General features: G+C 47.6%; 2 protein-coding genes across 2 annotated transcripts in view; one reads left to right on the forward strand and one right to left on the reverse strand.

The window, feature by feature from the left end:
- GTF2A1L (general transcription factor IIA subunit 1 like) overlaps window positions 1–12,517 on the reverse strand; it is a 43,002-nt gene extending 30,485 nt beyond the window's left edge. Inside the window, exons 1-2 of the mRNA XM_054169946.1 lie at window positions 12,420–12,517; window positions 8,833–8,917 (exon numbers count right to left, since the gene is read on the reverse strand). The gene's annotated coding sequence lies outside the window, so the exon portion shown is untranslated. The remainder of the gene's footprint in view (window positions 1–8,832; window positions 8,918–12,419) is intronic.
- A 1,258-nt stretch (window positions 12,518–13,775) lies between these two features.
- The window catches only part of COQ8A (coenzyme Q8A), a 38,555-nt gene continuing 29,931 nt past the window's right edge, over window positions 13,776–22,399 (forward strand). Inside the window, exon 1 of the mRNA XM_054169963.1 lies at window positions 13,776–13,877. The gene's annotated coding sequence lies outside the window, so the exon portion shown is untranslated. The remainder of the gene's footprint in view (window positions 13,878–22,399) is intronic.

Here is a 22,399-nt window from a genome sequence, read left to right on the forward strand (position 1 = left end):
TCTCGGGGGGGGACCATGGGCGTTGGGACGCTCTCTACCTCCGGACTACAGCTCCTGGCATGCTCAGCTCCGCCCGCTCCCGCAGTCGATTCCCCTTGCACCCATCCCGGCTGCCCATCCCGAACCTCGGGGCTCGGGTCCGTCTGGACGTGGGACGGTCGCGGGGTGTCCCCCTCGGGAGGCTGCAAAACGTGCGGCGACGGCACCCAGCAGGCACCGCAGTGTGGATTGCCTTTACCGGCGCCTAGCGGCGAGCAGCACCGGAACGGCACCGCTCCTGCGCCGCTCGGTAACCGCCGTACCTGGACACGGCCGTACGCTGGAGGGCTGAGCACTGACGGTGCTGTGATACGGGCACACGCAGCTCCCGAGCCATGCTGAGCCACAGATTTTTATATCATAGAATCATTAGAGTTGGAAAAGACCTTTAAGATCATCGAGTCCATGACCACTACCATGACCACTAAACTGTATCCTGAAGCACCACATCCACAGCTTCTTGAACACCTCCAGGGATGGTGACTCCATCACCTCCGTGGGCAGCCTGTTCCAGTGCCTCACCACTCTAGTAGGGAAGAAAATTTTCCTAATATCCAACCTAAACCTCCCCTGGCAAAACTTCAGCCCATTTCCTTTCATCCTACTGCTAGTTACTTAGGAGAAGAGCACTCCAACCTGCTTTCAGGTATTTGTAGAGAGAAATGAGATTTCCCCTCAGCCTTCTCCACACTAGACAACCCCCGCTCCCTCAGCTCTCCTCATATACCATGGCCTCCAAACTCCTCACCAGCCTTGCTGCTCTTCTCTGGACACCCTCCAGGACCTCAGCGGGTTTGGTATACTGTGGCACCCAGAAGTGCATACAGTACCCAAGTTGTGGCCTCACCAGGGCCAAGTATAGGGGCACAATCACTGCCCTACTCCTGCTGGACACACTGCTCTTGATCTATTTAAAATGAAAAAGAAGCTATAGAAGAAGAAACTTCGAAGTCCACTGTTAATTCATAATTTCATAGAATGGTTTAGGTTGTAAGGGACCTTCAAGATCATCTACTTCCCGCCTCGAGGGAGGGGACATCCACAGCCTCCCTGGGCAGCCTGTTCCAGGGTGCAACCTCTTGAAGTTCAACAAGGCCAAGTGCAAGGTCCTACATCTAGCTCGTGGCAATCCCAAGCACAAATATCACCTGGGTAAGGGGTGGCTTGAGAGCACTCCACTGTGCATATTTGTTCCAAAATGTTGTGGCCCATTTTATTTCTGTCTTGGATGCTGTACACTTCCTGCAGCAATTTAGACACAGCAGTCCTGCAGAGTATGCCAAGTTCTATCATGTTACCCGTAAGACTCTGATGTCTGCCTGTCTCAGGAGCTATTTGGAAAAATTAAAAGCAGCCTCTTTTTCCAGTGTCCCAATAAGGACAGAAGGTCAGAAAGCTAAAACAATTAAATGGTTTAATGGTTCAAAGTGACAGAAGCAACAGGTTGGCGATTGCCAGTGGCAAGGGCACTGCCAGTAGGTGATATCGCAGTCACAGACTGCGCTGGGTTGGAAGGGACCCTCAAAGGTCATCTTGTCCAACCCCCCCTGAACTCAGCAGGGACACCTGCAACTAGAGCAGGATGCACAGGGCCACATCAAGGCTGCTCTTGAATGTCTTCAGGGATGGGACCTCAACCACATCCCTGGGCAACCTTTCCCAGTATTTCACCACATTCAAGTGGAAGTTTTCCAAAAGCATGAAATTTTGAGTCCTGTCACATGAGTCGGAACCAAGTTACAGCTCACAAAGCCAGCTGAGGATGAGGTCTGCAGAAATAAATGGTGTGCAGCCTGGCGCTCCTGCACTCCTCCTGAACTGCCTTGCAGGTCCTGAGCAATCAGAAGGGGGCAGAGTAGGAAAAGCATTGAGCCTGTTTTCTCCAATGTCGCTGCTTTCTATGATTTCTGAGACCTTGCTCCCCCTAGCAGAAACTGCAAGTAACTCTACAGCTAGCTTGCATTTAAGCAGAGTGGGAACAAAGCATAGCCAGCAGGTCGACGGACGTGATTCTCCCCCTCTACTCTGCTCTGGTGAGACCCCACCTGAAGTATTGTGTCCAGTTGTGGAGCCTCTATTACAGCAAGGATCTGGAAGTGCTGGAACATGTCCAGAGAAGGGCCACAAGGATGATCAGAGGGCTGGAGCTCCTCTCCTATGAGGACAGACTGAGAAAGTTGGGGCTGTTCACTCTGGAGAGGAGGAGGCTCTGAGAAGATCTAATTGTGGCCTTCCAGTATCTGAAGGGGGCTACAAGAAAGCTGGGAGGGGGATCTTTTAGGGTGTCAGGGAGTAATAGGACTGGGGGGAATAGAGCAAAACTAAAAATGGGTAGATTCAGATTGGATGTTAGGAAGAAGTTCTTGACCATGAGGGTGGTGAAACACTGGAACAGGTTGCTCAGGGAGGTGTGAGCAACAGGATCTAGTGTGAGGGGTCCCTGTCCATGGCAGGGAAGTTGGAACTAGATGATCCTTGAGGTCCCTTCCAACCCTAACAATTCTATGTAAAAGGAAGAGAGCAAGCATGGAACACTCATCCAACTACTTAACTTATGATTTAGTAGAAAGCTGCATCTGTTTATGAAAGAATCTGAGCCTTCCTTCAAAACTCACTGGAGCTCAAGGTAGGTGTTCAGGATGATTCTTAAAGCTACTCTTGATGTGCCAACAGAAAGTAAGTAGCACTAAAATGCCAGCAGCATTAACAGGATTATTCCAACAGGAACATCTTACCCCTTCATCATGCCAGAAAAGACATTTTTCTCTCTGTAAGTCCCTACCAAATACAGCCATTCTGATATTCTGGGAAGTTACAATTTGAGCTATTTTTGTTCCCCAAATATTGTGCTAACAGTCTTCCAAAGTGTTATGTGTGGGTTTCAAGAGGCATGAAAACTGTTTTGACTTTAATAAGGGAAAAGAATAATCTGATTTCTGTCCCTGCTTGGTTCAGGTGGGCAGGCAGAATTAAAGGGACATCTTTGTGCTCCCATCTTAGGCTCCTCCAGGCTAGAAATCTTCTTGGAAGCATCTGGGTGTTGATTCACAGATTGCATTGGGTTATAAGGGACCCTCAAAGGTCATCTTGTCCAACCTCTCTGCAGTCACCAGGGACTCCTCCAACTAGATCAGGCTGCCCAGGGCCACATCAAGTCTGATCTTGAATGACTCCAGGACAGGGCCTCAACCACATCCCTGGGCAACCTGTTCCAGTGTTTCACCACTCTCATTGTGAATAACTTCCTCCTGATGCCCAACCTAAATCTCCCTGGCTCCAGCTTAAACAGATGACAGGAGAGTGAACCTGCACTGCTGGTTCCTGGCACTGCTGTGCCTGAAGGCAAACCCTTTGCTCTGTGCACAGCTACACAGCATGTTGACATTACTGTGCTGTGCTTGCACTGAGGCTTTCCAAGCACTGCTTTAGGCATCAGGCTTCAAGAGTATGACAGAGGAAAGAATGCCATTAGCCCTACTTTACAGATAGGAGTTGAATGATGCACTCAGAGTCAAATGAAGGGCTGAACCTGGATGTCTGGACCATCTCCTCATTAGTCACTCTTTCTGGAGCCTTGTATTAAGTGCTGACATCTCCCTCTTAGCTGCAGTCAGACACAGATACGTGTCAGTTGGGATGTTCTCCCTCCAGGTATGCAGACACAGATGTAGATACCAGAGGTCAGATTATGCAGTCCTTCTCAACTCAGGAATTGGATCAATAGCCACAGCAAAGCAGAAAAAGGGTCAGTTAGCATCCAACAGTGGGTAACCTGATCTAGTGTGAGGTGTCCCTGCCCATGGCAGGGGGGTTGGAACTACATGATCCTTGAGGTCCCTTCCAACCCTCACAATTCTATGGTTCTATGATTCTGCTTTCCCTCCAGACTGACTGCTAGAAATCAGTTGTTGAGACTATCTGCAAACCACCTTTGTGCAAGAGGCTGGAGCTTATGAGTTTGTCCACTGGCCACACTGGCACTCAAGAAAACCCTGCAGCTTGCCCTGTTTCCCTCTCACACCTTGCTATGTTTTGGAACAACAAGGCAAGATGTCAGCAAGCCAGAACAAGGTCTGGTTCAGAGGGCAGTGAAAAAACAGTGTCCTGGGGACGATTCCGGGCTGGGGCAAGGTGGCTCACTGCTCTCCAGCTGTGTGTGACACATGGCAATGCAGTGCCAAAAGCTGTGGGTGAAGGCTGAGTTTGGCAGCACATTTTATCATTAGCCAGCAGAGTAAGCTATGAAGACCAGTGTTAGTTCCAGTAAAGAGTTCAGAAATAGCCCTGTTTCTCCTGTTTCTTTGGCTCCAGCCTGCCTTCCTGTGCAGAACAACTGCACAAACTGTCCCAGATAACCCTTCTGTCCCTTGTAAAGGCTTTTTAGGGTGGCTAAATGCAGGCAAGGGACTTGTTTCTCTTTGCCTAGCTTCAAAATTAATTTGCCATGTTTACCCAGGGTTGAATGGCTTCACTAGCTGTCACCTGCAAAGTGAATCCTGGCTGGAAGAAGCTACAAAGAACTGAGCCTTTCCACTGTCCCTGTACAGGATTGATTGGGGTAAGTGTAATCCATCAGGTGGCAAGGGGGCAAAGCACTCACCAAATTATGCAAGCAAATGGCCAGAAACAACTGATCCATCTGGCCCAGAGATAAAGAAGAATTAAAGACTTAGGAATGTTTAACCAAGTCTCTCAGCTCTGGAAGAGAAATACTCTCTTCATGAGGTACACAGCTGCTAATCATCCAAAATGCCTTTGCTCCATACCCATATGAAGCACTGGTGGGCAACAGAATCTGAACAGGCCAGCATGGTAATGTGAGTGTTTTACTACATTAATTTCTAATGCTAGTGCCTGTCATAGATTCATAGACTCATAGAATGGTTTAGGTTGGAAAGGACCTTAACCATCATCTAGTTCCAACCCCTCTGCCATGGGCATTGACACCTCTCACCAGCCCAGGTTGCTCAAGGCCTCATCTAACCTGGCTTTGAGCACCTCCAAGCAGAAGGCATCCACAGCCTCCCTGGGCAACCTGTCCCAGTGTCTCACTACCCTCACTGTAAAGAATTTCTTCCTAATCTCCAGTCTAAATCTGCCCTCCTCAAGCTTCAGTCCACTCCTTCTCATCCTACCCTTTGTACACTTTGTAGAAAGTCCCTTCTCAGCTTTCTTGTAGGTCCCCTTTAGGTACTGGTAGGCCACTCTAAGGTCTCCCTGGAGCCTTCTCTTCTCCAGGCTCAACAGCTCCAACTCTCTCAGCCTGTCCGCACAGAGAAGGTTCTCCAGCCCTCTGATTATCTTCATGGCCCAGCTGTGGACCCACTCCAGCAGCTCTATTTCCCTCTTATGTTGGGGACACCAGAACTGGACATAATATCCAGGTGGGATCTCAGGGGAGCATAGAACCAACCCCTGTCCTTGCCCTACACTGTCCCACACACTATCCAAAGACCAAGGCTGGTATAATTTTCTTCTATTTAGTGCTTCTATCTGCAGCCTCTCCACCTGACACTGTCCTTCTCTCAAGATATTCCACCCTCATGGGCTTGTCTCCAATTTTCCAAAGCACCCAGTATCCACTTGGCAGCCATATGGCACAGTTTGGAGGGAGCCCCAGCCTAGTGTGGTGTGTTGGCATAGCTGTGGTGTGCTGTACTACTTTCACTGGCAGTCCTTTGTCAGTGATGAACACATTGGTAGCTTGGGCTTCTTGTGGCTTGCTCCTCATCTAGAGACTGGAACATCTCTCTTATAAAGAATGACTGAGAGACCTGGGGCTGTTTAGTCTGGACAAGAGAAGGCCTTCTGAATATCTAGAAATATCTGCAGGGTGGCTGTCGGGAGGATGGAGCCAGGCTCTTGTCAGTGACACCCAGTGATAGGATGAAGGGCAATGGATGCAAACTCAATCACAGAAAATTCTATCTCAACAGGAGAAAATTGTTTTTTACTGTGCAGGTGAGAGAGCACTGGAGCAGGCTGCCCAGAGAGGTTGCAGAGTCACCTTCTCTAGAGATCTTCAAAACCTGCCTGGATGTGTTCCTGTGTGACCAGCTCTAGGTGATCCTGTTTTGCAGGAGGGGTGGACTCAATGAGTTCTGGAGGTCCTTTCCAACCCTTAGCATTCTGTGCTTCTGTGATTCTCTGTTATCCAGCCTGCTGAGCATGTGTGTGGGTGTGGAAGGCAGGGGCCAACCCTGGAGAAAGATAATGAGGCTGTGATTTGTCTCACACCCCTAAGAAGAGCAATCCAGGAGACTATTGCCTTAAATGCCTGAGGAGCAGACTGGCTACCTTTTAGCCAAATTCTTAGAGAGAACTCCAGCACTGGTGAGCCTGTACCCTCCTCCTGTTCAGTGCTATATAGTCAATGCACTGGAGCTATACAGCAGGAGCCACAGATACCCTGGTCCAGAGCCACTGCAGTCTGTTCTGGGAAGATAACAGGAGAAGACAAGAAATGCCTGAGCTTTGCTACCAATGCCTGGCCTCTTAGGCCTCTGTTGCTCTCTTTCTTGCAGACCCAGAGAGACAACAAATCACCTCTGTGGCTTGATACCCTTCACCCTTCTTCCCCCAAAGTGGCCCCTGTCTGTGTGCCACAAGAGGGGTGAGCAGTATGAGCAGGGGCCTGGAAGAGGTACCTGTGAAGGTAGCTTCCTTAGCAACCTAGGGGACAAAGGGAAGGTTTCTGAATCTTCTTCTCCTTACTGTGTTTCAGTTAAGAGACAAGGCTGACCATCAGTAGTCCTCTCCATAGCACCTGACACCTCCTCTGCCCAGCTCTTCCCAGCCAGGGGCTCTGGGCCCTCCAGCAGCCTTGCTGGCATTCCCTGCCCTCTTCAGCTGTGAGGAGCAAGACTGCTCAGTGAGAGCCCCAGAAGGAAAATGAGGTGGAAATGATCATATAGCTGTCCCACTCCTCTTACTGTGTCTTCCTCTTGGACAGAAAACTTTTGTCTCAAGAACTGCCATGCTGTCTCCTTCTGACAGCACTAAATCACTACTTAAAAAAAAAAGGTACTCACTGACCAACTGAAATGGAACCCTGTCTCTGACCCTTTGCAGGGAGGGGAGAGAGAAAGAAACGACAAGTGTGAAGAATGCCTGAGTCCTTTGGGATGAAAATACAGAGTTCAAGAATTAGAGCACTCCTAAGCATTACAAAAATAGCTCATCATTTGAATCCTGTGATGCTACAGGACATGCACCTACCACAAAGTGAGTCAGAAAGATCTTGTTTCTTTACAGGGCTGTTGCTGTCATTCTTGGCCATAAAGCCACGTAAATAACATATGGTACAACAAATGGCGTCCCTGAAATCTGCCAAAGGTTTGCAATGCCTACAGGTTAACTACTCAAACCAAGCCACCTGTCCAGTGACTTGTACTTGAGCTGTTCCACTTCATCATCCCCATGCTATTATAGTATGTAGCTGCGGCACCATAAATCTACGTAGTCAGATAGGACATTACCCTCTGAAGAAATTACTCTGTAAAGAAATGAGTGAATACAAGGCAAAACCCCTCAAGAGAGAGCTTAGCTGGGCCTCAGGAATTGCTTGGAGAAGGAGGACTGAGGGGAAACCTTTCCAGAGCAGCTTTTTCTTTGAGGTTAGCTGTGTGAACACAGGAAAAAGATGGTGACATATATTTTATTGTGGTTAGAGCAACAGCTTGGGCTTGTCCTATACAACAGGAGTTATGAGTGTTCTATGAATAGCCGAACACTTGTCAACCTAATGACACGACCAATAGCTGCCTAACTGAGACACCATTAACCCTTTATTTCTGCAGATTAGTTGTCTGCCTACTAATTTCCTGCTGCAATGGAGCCCTTCTTACTGCAGGACTCAAAGATCCTGCCAGGCTCTGGGTCTCTAACTTTATTTGGTTTGCAGAAGTTTAGCCACTCTGGCCTGTTCTTCTGTGTGTTCCTCTCTGGGAACTTGGCCCACTTGGCTTTAAAGAAGCCAGCTTTCATTGGGTTCTTCAAAGCAGACAGCATCAGAACTGGCAGAGCTTTTCTTGGGTGTTCCTTGGCACCCAGTAAGTGGCGAGCTGCTAGGTGGTGAGCAAACAAACTCCTCTCGGAAAACAGCAAACAGGAGGAGGACAGCCACCCAACCCAGAGGCTGACAGTGACCCTGCTGTCAGAGATCCCTGGACTCGCTCTCACCAATGTCCTTCTTGCCACTTCAACCCCAGCCCCACAGCAGAGCTGTTTATACACCTTATGAAACTGCATCACTGTGTAAGTATCAGTAGGCAATGTGAAGTGAAGACACGATGGCATGGCTAAAGTGTCTGCTGTGGAGTCAGGACTTCCAGCTGCTACAGCAAGCTTCCCCACTGACCTTGCTTAAGTTACCAACTAACTTGCAAAATCAGGGTATCTTGAGAATTAAATAATCTACAGCAAACCATTTTAACATCAATAGAGAGAAGGCTCTGGAGAATTCTGAACCCTTGTTAGTTCTAATTTAAAAGTATCATAGTTTCCTTTGTATTTATACATCTATAATGAGGATAGGTATGTCATTATAGTACTTAGAGCTGTATTGTGATTTATATTATAATAAAATCTGTCATACTTTAATTATCATTTAATAGAAGATTGATTTATATACTCCTGAGAGGTGTAAGATTGTTGCTAGAAATGCTCATGTTTCTGGAGAGGGCAGCAAGCATGTTGAAAGGTGACTGTATGTAACACTGCTGAAAAGATGAGAGAAGCGAACGGCAGCTGCAAGTGCCAAAGATGTGCTGTGGTTGGTTTCATAATGCTCACTTCTTACAGGTAGCCAAGCGACTCCTCGGAATCTGGGAGCTTGCTCTTTCACAGGACTGCTCCAGCTTGCTCAGTAAATTCAGATCTGCAAAAGAATGCAGACATTTAACACAAAAATTACATCAGTTTAAGACACTGAAGTAAAAACTTTTAACCCGCTACAGCTGCATTCTGCTCTCACGCCATGTGGGAGGCATGAAGGCATTGATGGATGTCAACAATTAAGGTTTTGTATGTAGAAGTTTCTTAAGTTTTTTCTCTCTACCCTGCTTGGAAGGGCTCTATCTGGCAAGTTTTTGCAGAGCACATTTAGCAGATCAGCTCCTACACAACCTCTGGCAGCTGATTCAAAGTATGGATGAACTGAGTGTCACTGCTGTTTCACCTGCAATCCTTTGGTGGAGGGCACAAAACCAAAATGGGGCAGACTGGGCTGCTTCTCGCAGGATTCATGTCATGTCTCCTGCCTGTGAACAAGGCAGAGCATGCACAAGAGCAGACTACAAATTTGCCTGGGATTTGGAAGGGATGGAAGAGTGTTTCCAATCTCATTTCCTCTTGCTGAGCTTTCCCATTGTGTAGAGCATAAAAATAAATAAGAATATGAATAAAGCTGGAAGGAGGAGAAGGCAAGAGCATGCATAACGATTAGGGTCCCAATGTGAGGGTGGAGTGCCTTAAGTCTTCACAAGCAGAGAGGGAACCTGAATGTGGACCTCCCAAAGCCCATGGGAGCTGCTAACCATAAGGCAGTTACAACAACCACTGGCACCCCTTCTGAAGAAAAGAATGACTCCCCTGAACTGTTTTTGAAGTACAGCAGTTTGCCCCTTCTCCTTTCCAGGGGTCAGGACTGTAAATCCCATAGGTAGTAGCACTAAACACATCTCCAGTGTTGGCAGCGTGTTTTCTCTTTGACCATGAAGTACAGCACTTAGCCCCTTCTCTCACCCAGGGGTCAGGACTGCAAATCTCATAGTTGGTAGCACTAAACAAATCTCAAATATTCACAGAATCACAAGAATGTTAGGGGCTGGAAGGGACCTCAAGAGATCGTCCAGTCCAGCCCCCCTGCCAGAGCAGGATCACCTATACCAGGCCACACAGGAACTCATTCAGGCAGGTTTTGAATATCTCCAGCGAGGGAGGCTCCACAGCCCTGCTGGGCAGCCTGTTCCAGTGTTCTGTCACCCTCACAGTGAAATAATTCTTCCTCTCATTATTTTTTCTCTAGTGTACAGAGAGATCTTGCACGGCTTTGGCCATGGAACAATTCTCCCACTGCTTTACACACATCAAGTTCAACTTTTTAGTTAGGCTTGTGGACAAAGTTAAGGCAACCATGTCCACAGAAGTTAGCCTCTGGATACTAAGTCCTGGGTGTCCTGGTCCCCTTTCCTTTCAAGAACTAAAAAGTAACAGAAAAAGACACAGAATATTTGCTCCCAGCAGCTTCAGTCCAGCCTTCAATCCTCCCTCTTTGCATTCCAAATGGAGAGGGAAAACAGACACTTCTCTCTTCTTTAGTCTAAGTATAGAAAGAGCTGGCCTTGCACTCAGATTCAAGGGGTCTTTTAAGGCTGCAGAAACCCTGGCAACAGAAGGTGTGATGCAAATTGAATGGCGACAGCAGAAATATCCAATGGTTTACCACGTAGCAACGAAGGGAACCAGCCAGGCCTGAATTTGAAAGATGGGGAAGAGCTCTATCCTTTGTTTGTTCTGCCTACATCTCAAAACTCTGACAGTCTGCTCATGCAGAAACTCATGCAGAAACTCATGCAGTTCTCCATGCTCAGCACAGTGAGTAAGACATATTTCACAACTGATGCCAAGCTGATGCAAGCAAAGTTACGTTACACTGAAACTTGGAACTAACACCCCAATTCGGTACAGGAGTAGATAAAAAGACTGTGCTCAGGAAAGACATCAGAAGCACCTCCTTCCAGATGAGGGTAAAGATGATCTTTCCTTCAGAGAGAATAGTATGAAATTCAACACAAATACAAGGTTTAATTTGTATGTATTTCTGGAGGTGTCTGTATTTAAATTAAGAATATTAGGCATTTATTTTATTTTAATAATCAGAATTATGGAATGGTAGAGGTTGGAAAGGACCTCTGGATATCATTGAGTCCAACTCCCTGCCAAGGCAGGTTCACCTAGAGAAGGTCACACAGGAACACATCCAGGTGGGTTTGGAATGTCTCCAGAGATGGAGACTCCACCACCTCTCTGTGCAGGCTGCTCCAGGGCTCTGTCACCCTTACATTCAAGAAGTTCCTCCTCACATTCAGATGGAGCTTCTTATATTCAGGTTTGTGCCTTGTTACCCCTTGTCCTGTCACTGGGCACCACTGAAAAAAAGACTGGTCCCATCCTCCTGACACCTACCCTTTGGGTATTTATAAGCATTTATGAAATCCCCCTTCTTCTCAACTCTAAACAGACCCAATTCTTTCAGCCTTTCCTCATGAGAGAGATGTCCTAGTCCTCTAATCATCTTTGTAGCCCTTTTCTGTACCCTCTCCAGCAAGCCTCTGTTCATCATGAACAGGAGAACCCAGAACTGAACACACTATTCTAGATGTGGCCTCACCAGGGCAGAGTAGATAGGGAGAAGAATCTCCCTCGACCTGCTGGCCACACTCTTCTTGATGCATTTTATTCTATTTTACACAGAATCTTTCAAGGCTGCTATCCCACTGCAGCCATGGGGGTTTTTTTGCATCACCTAACAGATCTAGTCTCTATCCAATTGAAAGTGCCATCTTTGGCCTTTCCATTTCATATATATTGTGTCTGCTCATAGCTTGTGTGTAGAGCAATTAAGTCAACAATGCATCTTCCCCAGGGAATGTTTTTTTTTACCTTTCAGGTTCAAATCTAGCCCTTTCAGTACTGGCTGAGGCTTACTTCCAATTGGATAGTGTCTGGGTAATGAGTTTTGCTAAAACTATTTGTAGTTGTCTGTTCAGTGCCTAGCAGAGACCTCCCATTGGCTTACTTGGGAAGCTGAGTGGGCCTTGGGTGGGAAGCATGTCTTTTTTATTAAAAAGATTAATACAAATGTGAGAATGTAAGTAATATGTTGTGTGTTCACAAATACCAGCCAAATAACCTCTGGTTTGAGAAGCTGGATATAAGGGATGCAATTTTCACCTTCTCTAGGTGGGGGGGAAGTTTGGCACTGGCAGGTTGGCAGTAAGGTTCACCAACAGGCTGTGTAAACTCCTAAACTTATGCACACCATTTATCCAGCTTCCTTCTGTACAAATCCACAGCATTCACAACTCCTACTAACTTTGATCTAGGTCCTTCAGCGTGGATTTAAGTGCTTGATCCAAGCTGCAAAGGTTGACCAAAGCAAACATTTAACAATGCTGAAATTCAAGCCTGGGGCTATTTGTTGGTCATTCCTGTAAGTGATGCTAGAACTAGGAGAGAATTATGAACTGTTTGTTTTAAGTAGAAATGAACTCATCCAAAAATACTTTCTGCACTAATGCAGCCATGTGGCAAATGCACCATAAAGGATGCATTGTTATTTTCAGACAGGAAAGCTGCCGACACAGACAGAAGCTTACCAGAACATCCATCCAGAAATGCAGAGCTGTCTGTTGCTCTTTAGCCCCTTACAGCATCTCTGAGATGTGCCATCACCGGACTCAGCCTGTCAGAAAAAATGCCCTGGTTTTAGAATAGAATAGAATAGAATAGACCAGACCAGGTTGGAAGAGACCTCCAAGATCATTGTGTCCAACCTATCATCCAAGACCACCTAATCAACTAAACCATGCAACCAAGCACCCCATCCAGTCTCCTCCTAAACACCTCCAATGATGGTGACTCCACCACCTCCCCGAGCAGCCCATTCCAATGGGCAATCACTCTCTCTGTGTAGAACTTCCTAACCTCCAGCCTAAACCTCCCCTGGCACAGTTTGAGACTGTGTCCTCTTGTTCTGGTGCTGGTTGCCTGGGAGAAGAGACCAAACCTCCGCCTGTCTACAACCTCCCTTAAGGTAGTTGTAGAGAGCAGTAAGGTGACCCCTGAGTCTCCTCCTCTCCAGGCTAAGCATGCCTATGAATGTGCAGTTTCACACACAGGTGTGAGCAGCAATGACTGCCATTTTAAGACATTACTTTCAAAAATCAGTGTGACACCCTCCCCCCCCCCAACGTTTCTGGGACATGAAGTACCACGAAATGGAACTTGATCTCTTCACTTAGCATTCACCTGGAGCCTGCCAGGCACAGGGCTCCAGGGCTCCTCTCTGTTACAGTAGGACCCCCTGAGCAGTGATCCCCTGCCTCCTCCGGGCAACCTGGTCTAGCTGAAGAGGTCTCCCTGCAGGTGCGTCGGACCAGATGACTTTTAAACCCAAAGTAATGACCCTTCCAGGCCAAAGTATTCCATAATTCTAGTCATGATTCTCCTTCTCGAGCCCTCCTAAGGCTCGGGGAAAGCGCGCTGCCTAACTCCAGCCTTTCCCGCCAAGCGTCCAGCCTCCCCGGCCCAGCCCGGGGGACACCCAGACATCTGGGGCCGAGACGCCGCCACCTCTCACCGACACCCTCACGTCCCTTGGGTACAGAAGCCCCTCCGGCGCGGAGGGAGCCGGCCCACCACTGACAGGAGGCGGCGGCAGCGGGGCTGCCAGCCCCCCCGCGATGCCGGCGGGTCCCCAAGCGCCGCCCGCTCGCCCGCAGCACACGCACCTCACGCCTCGCCTCACCGCCCCCCGCTCTCCCCCTCCCCGCCCAGCCGCCGCCGCCGCCTCACGGACCTCACGGGCCTCACGTCGCCCTGCAGCCGCCGCTTAGCGCCATGCCGGCCCCCGCCCCGCCCCCCGCCATTGGCCGGCGCCCCGCCCGAGCTCTCCTGCCATTGGCCGGGCGCGCCGGCGCACGAGGCGGGCGCGCTCCTCAGTGGAGGCTCGGCCTCGGGGGCGGGGCGTGAGGCCGGGCCGAGGCCGGGGGCGGCCGGGGCGGTAAACAGGAGCGCGAGGCCCGGGCGGCGGGCGCGGAGCTGAGTGGATCGAGGTGAGGTGGTGCTCGGCTGGGCTGTGCCAGTCCGGTGCAAGCAGGCCGGGGTACAAGGACTGGCTATAGCGACTGGAGGGGAAGGGGCTGCGGGGTATCTAGCAGTGCAGTGCGATGGAGCGGTGCTTGGAAAGGAAGCGGGCGGTGGAGGCGCTGCCGCGGGGAGAGCAACCTAGACGTGCGCGGAGAGGGGGCACAGCAGCCTCCCAGCATCTCGGCACGGAGATCGCTCCTCCAGCGCTTCGTTCTCTGGCGGGGGGATGTGTTTGAGGTCCGTGCCAGCGGCTGCCAGAGCCCTGCGGGGCCGGACCCGGCCGGAAGGCAGTCGGTGTTGTGGCCTTCGCCGTGCCCTTGCCGAGGCAGTGGCTGGCAGAGGCCGCAGGCGGGAGCAGCGGGGCCGCGCTGATGCGCCGCCGGCTCTGCCCTTGCGGGGTCAGGAGTCGGTCATCAGGGCGTTCAGCTGCCCCGGCTTCTGGCCGAGCTGTGCTTGTCAGGGTGCCCGGCTGCAGGTCACACGAGATCCGGGCCTTGTGCAGCGGCTGGGTCCAGCCGCGCTGCTGCCATCTTCTGCAGCCTGGCAGCTGGGGGGTGGCCGCGGGCTCCCCAGGGGCTGACCGGCTTCTGGCCCGTTTGGGTCCCTGCTCCTGTGCCGCAGCCCTGCTCTTCGCAGAGGGCATAGTGGCTCTCTGCTCACCCAAGCAGAGTGCTTCGTGTTCTATGTGTCCATCCTAAATTTGCTTAGAGTAAAGGGTGGAATCGACATTTCTGCTGTGCAGGGTGTCTCTATCTTGCCATGGACGTCTTGTCCTTTGCTGTGTGCATCTGCTGACCTCCCAGGCTGCTCTGATTTGGACCCTCACTTCTTTGTCATTGGGACCCTTTTGTGCATCTGGCTGAAGATGGACATAAAATAAATCTGTTGGCTGTTTTGAGCTTGCCTGTGGCTGACACAGGGGGAGAGAAACTGTGGTCAGGTGCTGCAAGGAAATAAGCTTACTTTTCACAAGCTCAAAGAATCTTTGAACAGAGCGAATAGGAATTAATTAGTTTTAAACAGACACTGCATAAATTACCCATAAATAGTTACAGATATAAAAGTTTGGCTTGTGTAATGATGCTTTCATTGTTACTGACCATTCTCGTTCCTGCACAACTGTGTTTTGGGTAATAACACTATTTCTGATACCATGATACACCCATGTCCCACCTGGCAGAAATGTAGGTGGGGAATTTCCCCTCTGCATCCCCCCCTAAATGAAAATCCAAACTTTGCAGTCGGTGTTGTGAAAAAGATGCTACTTTTGATAAATTGAGGCAGACTTTTTTCTTCCACTTACAGGCAAAGAAAAATGTGAGAGGAAATAAAGATTCTTCTTTCAGTAACCCAAAGTATTGTTTTTCTAAAAGGAATTAACCTAACAGCTTCTGAACTTTATTTCCTGGATTGCTTGTCTTTGAATTATTTTGCGTATGCTCAAAGCATCACTGACCTCTAATCCAGAATCACTGACCTCCAGTTCAGTGATGCTTTGAGCATATGCAAAATAATTCTGAGCGCTGGTTGCAGAGGGATGGTCGAACCAGCGTCGATGGTAGGTTGCTAAAAGACTTCTGAAAGGATTTGGAAGTTGCTCTGAGTTAAAGGCTGCATGCAGATGAGCATTTAAACAGAATACTGGTGGGCTTATGTTTCTCTGCTGTGTAATAAGAAGTTGTCTCTCTTGTGTCATCAGGAGGAAAAATGTAACTGCAGTTCTCACGCACCAGTCCGCTTGCTCTTACACCGTAGAATCATAGAATGGTTTGGGTTGGAAGGGACCTTAAAGATCATATAGTTCCACAGGCAGCGACACCTTTCACTAGACCAGGTTGCTCAAGGCCTCATCCAACCTGGCCTTGAGGACCTCCAGTGAGGGGACATCCACAACCTCCTGGGCAACCTGTTCCAGTGTCTCACCATCCTTGCTGTAAAGAATTTCTTCCTACTCTTCAGTCTAAATCTGCCCTCCTCAAGCTTCAATCCATTCCCTCTCATCCTGTCACTACAAGCCCTGTAAAAACTCCCTCTCCTGCCTTCCTGTAGGCCTCCTTCCAGGGGGGAGTCTTATTTCTGTATTTCATAAATACTTTTTTTATGCTGTTAGTTAGCAGTGACTTTGGTAACCTTGAATAAGATATGCTTAGACTAAACAGTTTTGTGTTGTTCCAGAGTTAGTTAAGAGCCAGGCTGAGGGGAAAAATAGGTGACCTGCTGTTCTTTGTCGGGGTGTCTCTTTCATAAAGAGGTGTGATAAGTAGAAGAGAAGGTCACTACAGGTGGGGAGTTCCCTTAAGTGTTTACCCTCTGCATGTTGATCACTTGGTTTCGCTGCTGTGTAATCTGTGCTATGCCATGCAACTCTGGTTATTTCATTTGTGATATTTAGAGCAGGTTAATAATAGCAAGTATTGCATCCACGCAACAAGAACAGAGCTTTTTGGGCTTCTGATCCCCCAGCAGTCCTTTGACAGACAGGCAGTGATGTATTACATAGCCTGACAAACAGGGTGTGAAGTTAGTTTTCTGGAGAGGGATGAGGGACCTGAATTCCTACTTTTGAAACTTCCCTCATGATAAATTGATCAGTTGGTTACACAGCTTTTTTTTTTTTTTTTTTGTAGGTAAAGAGTTGTTTTGGTTTCTTCCCCTGTGTGTGTTCTATTGTTTTGACAAGGGTAGTAGGGATGGTGTATGTCTCTTGTGGTCTTTTACTTGTGTGTCAATGTGCATGGTGTAGCTTGCTTGGGCCAGCTCAAGGTATCACAGGACTTGGCTTGATGCATGAATAGGCATTTCCTCTTATTCCTTAAACCTGTCTGTATTGATGGGTGAGCAGTCTAGCCTAGCATGGAGGCAATGAGTCTGAAGCAGTATTTAGGTATCCTATCTCCTGTGAGTCTGTAGGTCTCCTGATTGTCTCTGTCTAAACCTATTTAAGAAGGGATCCTGGGAGAGAAAGCTTTTTGACTTACTGAGCTGTGTCTTCTGAGTCACAGAGCATCTATGGAAAAGTAGCTTGTCTCTCTCTTTTATTTTTAGTAAAAGTGCTTAAAGTGCTGTGTGTGCTTTCCTTCAGTACCTGCAAAAAACAAGTAACCTGCACATGGAGCCAAAATGCAAGCTAACAGTAGTTTGAGGGAGGGGGTTCAGTCAGTGTCTGCTTTCCTACCCAGCTGTGTTCACTGACATGTGCCTATCCTCAGATTCAAAGATGCTCTTTCCATTTTTTTAGATGCCACTTATGTGTTTAGGAAGAGACTTGATGGGGTGCTTGGTGCCATGGTTTAGTTGATTAGATAGTGTTGGATGATAGGTTGGACTTGATGATCTCAAAGGTCTCTTCCAACCTGGTTAATTCAATTCAGTTCAATTCAATTCAATTCTATTCTATTCTATTCTATTCTATTCTATTCTATTCTATTCTATTCTATTCTATTCTATTCTATTCTATTCTATTCTATTCCTCCTCCCATTACACTGGACAACAAAATTAAACTTATCTAAGCTGCTGAGAAAAAAACCCCAGAGAACAACAAGATATGGAAGTTTTGCCCTTTGCACAGTTGTGTTTCTGCACCTTACTTTAACGGCTTTGTGTTCTGTCCATCAGGAGAGGTGGAGAGCTAAGTGAAGTCAGTTTCATTCCTAGTTGCTCAGTATCTGAAGTGTTCTTAGTGCTTCTGACAGTATAGAAGGTAACACCAGTTGCTCTGGAAAATGTAGTTGTCAATCCAGAGAGTTACCTTCTAGAAACTTCACAGATTTATATGCCTGCTTGAATAAGTCTAGGCACATATATGGAGTTAAAAAATAATTGTTTTTTCTTTTTCTGGAAACTCCATAAGGCTATGTGTTTTTCATAAAGGCTCTGTAGATTCTGTATGTAGAGACATGACAAAAGATGATCTGCTTGTGGGGCAAGGTGGTCTTAGTGCTGATTTGTGTTGTGCAGGTGATAGCTTCCACTGTGTTTGTTTTGCCTCTACAGTTTGTCCTGGGTTTGTGTATAATATAGATCTTTATGTAACCCTTTTATTGCTATTCACACTTCCTTTTTCACCAGTTGCACACTCCGGTGTTTCTGACTTTGGAATCTGACTAAGGGCATAGCATGCATGGTTCTGTCCTGGTATACAGAAAGGATCATGAGCAAAATATCTTCTGCCACCTGAGGAAGGCAGATGTACAGTGCAGATACAGGATGTGTCTAGTTTTCCAGAAGATAATAATCAGAAAGGATCTGTCTAGAAACCATTGCTTGTGTGACATCTAATCATCTAGATACAGCTGTTAACAACATACCCATACAGATAGTCAGCACACCAGGCTATAAATCTTTCTTTGTTGTTTTTTTTTTTTTGCTCTATAGGGGTGGATATTTAAAGGACCAGAGGCATAATCATGAGGTGTTGGGTGACAGGTTGGCCTTGATGATCTTTGAGGTCTTTTCCAACCTTATTGATTCTATGATTCTATGACAAGCCATGTGGCGTAAGGATCAGCATACTCTGGGCAGAGTTGTGAGTCTCATCCCAGCCCCAGCACTGGTGTGCAGTGTGACTGTGGGTAGATTATGTGCTCTCTTCCCTCTTCTTTAGCTTTTTGAGAACTAAAAGTGAAGAGTGATGTGCACTGAGGGTTGGACTAGATGACCTTTGAAGGTCCCTCCCAACCCAAACCATTCTATGATTTAAGTGCAGGAGGAAGAGCTGCTATTTTGCTCAAGAATTTTGTTTGCAGTCATGGTGTATTTGAGGCTAAAAAATCTGCACTTTTTTTTTTTTTTTTTTTGGTGAGGCACAGCTTTTTATCAAATTTCCTACTCCTAAATTTGACTCAGTGTGCTTTCAAAAAGTTAAAATTTCCAATGAAAACAATTACAACATAGCAGTGTGTGCCAAAGAAAACCCCCAAACTTGCAAACTGATAAACTCCCTCATTTCTGCACTTCATTCCATTTCAGAGCATGAGGCCAGTGGGAGCTCTGTTGGTTACCTGTGCTGCAAAGCTGTGCATCAGAGAGGGAGCTGAGTTTCTGTGGTCTCTTCTGCCTTAACTGGTGAAATGACTCTGAGAGAACCTAGAGCTACTCTGCAACTCTGGGGGAAGGTGTTCATATTGTTTAATGTTTGTTTAAATTACAGTGATTCTAACTGTTAGAACCTATGATTCTGACTCTTACCTGCTGGTCAGAATTGTTCCATAGGGATGTGGGGACTTGTCTGTGTGTATGCTGTATGCTAACGCTGACAGAGGGATGACTTGGAACTGGTGAACTCTGCTTTCATGTAAGATTGCCATAAAACCACATAAAGGCGTAAACTCAGCTTGTAGTAGTACTGTTTAAGTACATGCTTCAAATAATGGGATCTGCCTGAATCTGATGTGGATCTGTATGCTTTGTTGTCATGCTCTGTTTTGATTAGACCATTCTCTTGTCCTTGTTGCTGGATGAAAAATCCACGTGTGGGAAATAACTTTGGTAATTAATCAGAATTGTTCACATGATCAAAGTCAGACTCGTGCCTGCAGCTTTTGAGCCATGCAGAGAATGCAGGGCAGTAGCTTGTTCTAAGCACTGCCTAATGCATAAACAGAACCCACCTTTCTTTTTAATTTGCACTCTTACTCTTCTTGATAACACAGCTATCTGAACACAAGCCACCAGCGTGTTCAGGTGGCCAAGAAGGCCATCGGCATCCCAGCCTGGATCAGCAATGGTGTGGCCAGCAGGACCAGGGCAGTGGTTGTGCCTCTGTACTGACCACTGGTGAGGGTGCCCCTTGAGTACTGGGTTCAGTTTTGGGCCCCTCACTGCAAGAAGGTCTGAGGTGCTGGAGCAGGTCCAGGGAAGGGCAACAAAGCTGGTGAAGGGTCTGGAGAACAGCGGTGGTGAAGAGCAGCTGAGGCAACTGGGGTTGTTTAGCCTGGAGAAAAGGAGGATGAGGGGAGACCTCATTGCTCTCTCTACAGCTACCTGAAAGGAGGTTGGAGTGAGGTTGGTGTTGGTCTCTTCTCCCTAGTATCAGGTAACAGGATGAGAGGACATGGCCTGAAATTGTGCCAGGAGAGGTTTAGGTTGGGGATGAAGCAAAATTTCTTTGCTGCAAGAGTAGTCAGGCATTGGAACAGGCTGCCCAGGGAGGTGGTGGAGTCAGCATCCCTGGAGGTGTTCAAGAAATGTGGACATGGCACTTCAGTATGTGGTTTAATGGTGGTCTTAGGTTGACAGTTGGACTTGATGGTCTTAGAGGTCTTCTCCAACCAAAACAATTCTGTGATTCTATAATACAAAGAGAGGTTGATAGGTATAAATACAACTCCAGATTGAAATATTGGTCCAATGGCCCAAACATTTTTGTGCTGCAAATGTAGTCAATGGAACTTTTTTCTTTTTTGGTTCCCCAACTGCAAATACTTAATTCTCAGGAGCAGCCACAGAACTCATCATTGGGGAAAACTTTAGGAAGAAATGCTTGACATTGAGGATGGTGAGACACTGGAATGGGTTTCCCAGGGAGGTTGTGTGTGTCTCCTCCCTCGAGGTGTTTAAGGACAGGTTGAACGAGGCCTTGAGCAACCTGGGCTACTGGAAGGTGTCCCTGCCCACGGCAGGGGGATTTGAACTGGATGATCTTTGAGGTCTATTCCAACCCAAACCATTCTGTGATTCTATGAATGAATTGAGTGAGTGGTAGCCTTAAAATCCCAGCGATCAAGCTGGATCTGCCTTGGTGTAAAGGGAAACCAGGTGCCCAGGACAGGATTGATTTGGGTATTGTGTGGAGGCGCTGCAGGAAGTGGCCTGTAATGAGGCAACGTGCTCCCACTAGGCTCTTAATTATGAGTTAATTGTTTCTAGATCTGTGGCCAGGGAAGAAAGAGACTCTGTTAATTCCAGGCATGTGGGCTATGACTATGCTTTTGCTTGTTGCCAGACATTCCCCAGAAAGCAGTAAATAGCACAGTCGGCGGAGCATTCCCGTTGTATTGATGTATCTGTGCCTAAAATAAAGCAGGCTCTGCTTGCTTTGAAAGTGACCAAGCAGCCTTTTTCCACTCTCATGTTGTGTTTCAAGCCATTTATGGGGAAAATTGTTTGTGCTGGGTTTTGAACTAGCTGTCATTCACCAAAAATAACTGCCAAACCATCTGAATGTTGGTGGAAAGGCGCATTTCTCAGCCAAGGAGCCCACTTTTATCAGTGCCTGTACTGCTATTATAATGATTAGAAAGTGAATGAATTCCACCAGCCCCTCAAGGGTGTGCAAGGGCAGTCTTAAAGCAGCTTTGAGAGACCAATTCTGGTTCCCCCAGCATAAGAAGGACATCAGACTGTTGAAGCAGGTCCAGAGGAGGCCACAAAGATGATCAGAGGACTGGAGAATCTCCCCTATCAAGATAGGCTGAGAGAGCTGGAGCTGTTCAGCCTGGAGAGAAGGTGGCTCTGGAGAGACCTCATAGTGGCCTCCCAGTACTGGAGAAGGACTTTTTACAAAGGCTTGTAGTGACAGGATGAGAGGGAATGGATTGAAGCTTGAGGAAGGCAGGTTTGGGGATTAGGAAGAAATTATTTCCAGTGAGGGTGGTGATACACTGGAGCAGGTTGCCAGGGAGGTTGCTCCATGAAGGTATTCAAGGCCAGGGTGGATGATGCCTTGAGTGGCCTGGTGGGGCCTTGAGCACCCCTTCTGGTGGGGGGATTGGAACTATGTGATCTTTAAGGCCCCTTCCAACCTAAACCATTCTATGACTTGATGACTTCAGTTTATGGAGGCTTGTGTCAAATCGACAGGGCAGGACTAGAACATAGAAGTCCTTAGTTCTGTTGTAGGTCAGATCTTTAAAGGTATTTCTTTTGGAGCTGCAGCTTAGGGGAGTTGTGGGAAGCGGGGAATAATAAAAGGCAAGTCTAGTTATCTGTCTAGTTACCTGTCACCTTGATTTAAAGGATGATGGCAACTTTCTCCTTTTAAAATGCAGCTTGTTTTGTACCCTTCATGGTTAAAATTTGGTTGCAACCCAAGGAATCCAGCTAATGAAAATCTAGTATGGAAATCTAGTATCAAAGGAAGTGGTGGGGAAGTGTGTTTTGGAATAGAAAAAGGCCATGAGTGAAAGGATCACATGAAAGGGCTGGTGTGATGACACACATGAGAAGAAACAGAAAAGTCTGTAGAAGATAGAGAAGGAGTGGCTCAGGGAGCTGGGGGTGTTTAGCCTGGAGAAGAGGAGACTCAGGGGAGACCTTATTTCTCTCTACAGCTACCTGAAGGGAGGTTGTAGCCAGGTGGGGATTGGTCTCTTCTCCCAGGCAAACACCAACAGAACAAGAAGACACAGGCTCAAGCTGCACCAGGGGAGGTTTAGGCTGGATGTTAGGAAGAAATTCTTCACAGAAAGAGAAATCGGCCCTTGGAATGGGGTGGAGTCACCATCACTGGAGGTGTTTAAAAAGAGCCTGGATAAGGCACTTAGTGCC

Source organism: Dryobates pubescens, chromosome 2 (genome assembly GCF_014839835.1).
Source record: "Dryobates pubescens isolate bDryPub1 chromosome 2, bDryPub1.pri, whole genome shotgun sequence".
Classification (NCBI taxonomy): domain Eukaryota; kingdom Metazoa; phylum Chordata; class Aves; order Piciformes; family Picidae; genus Dryobates; species Dryobates pubescens.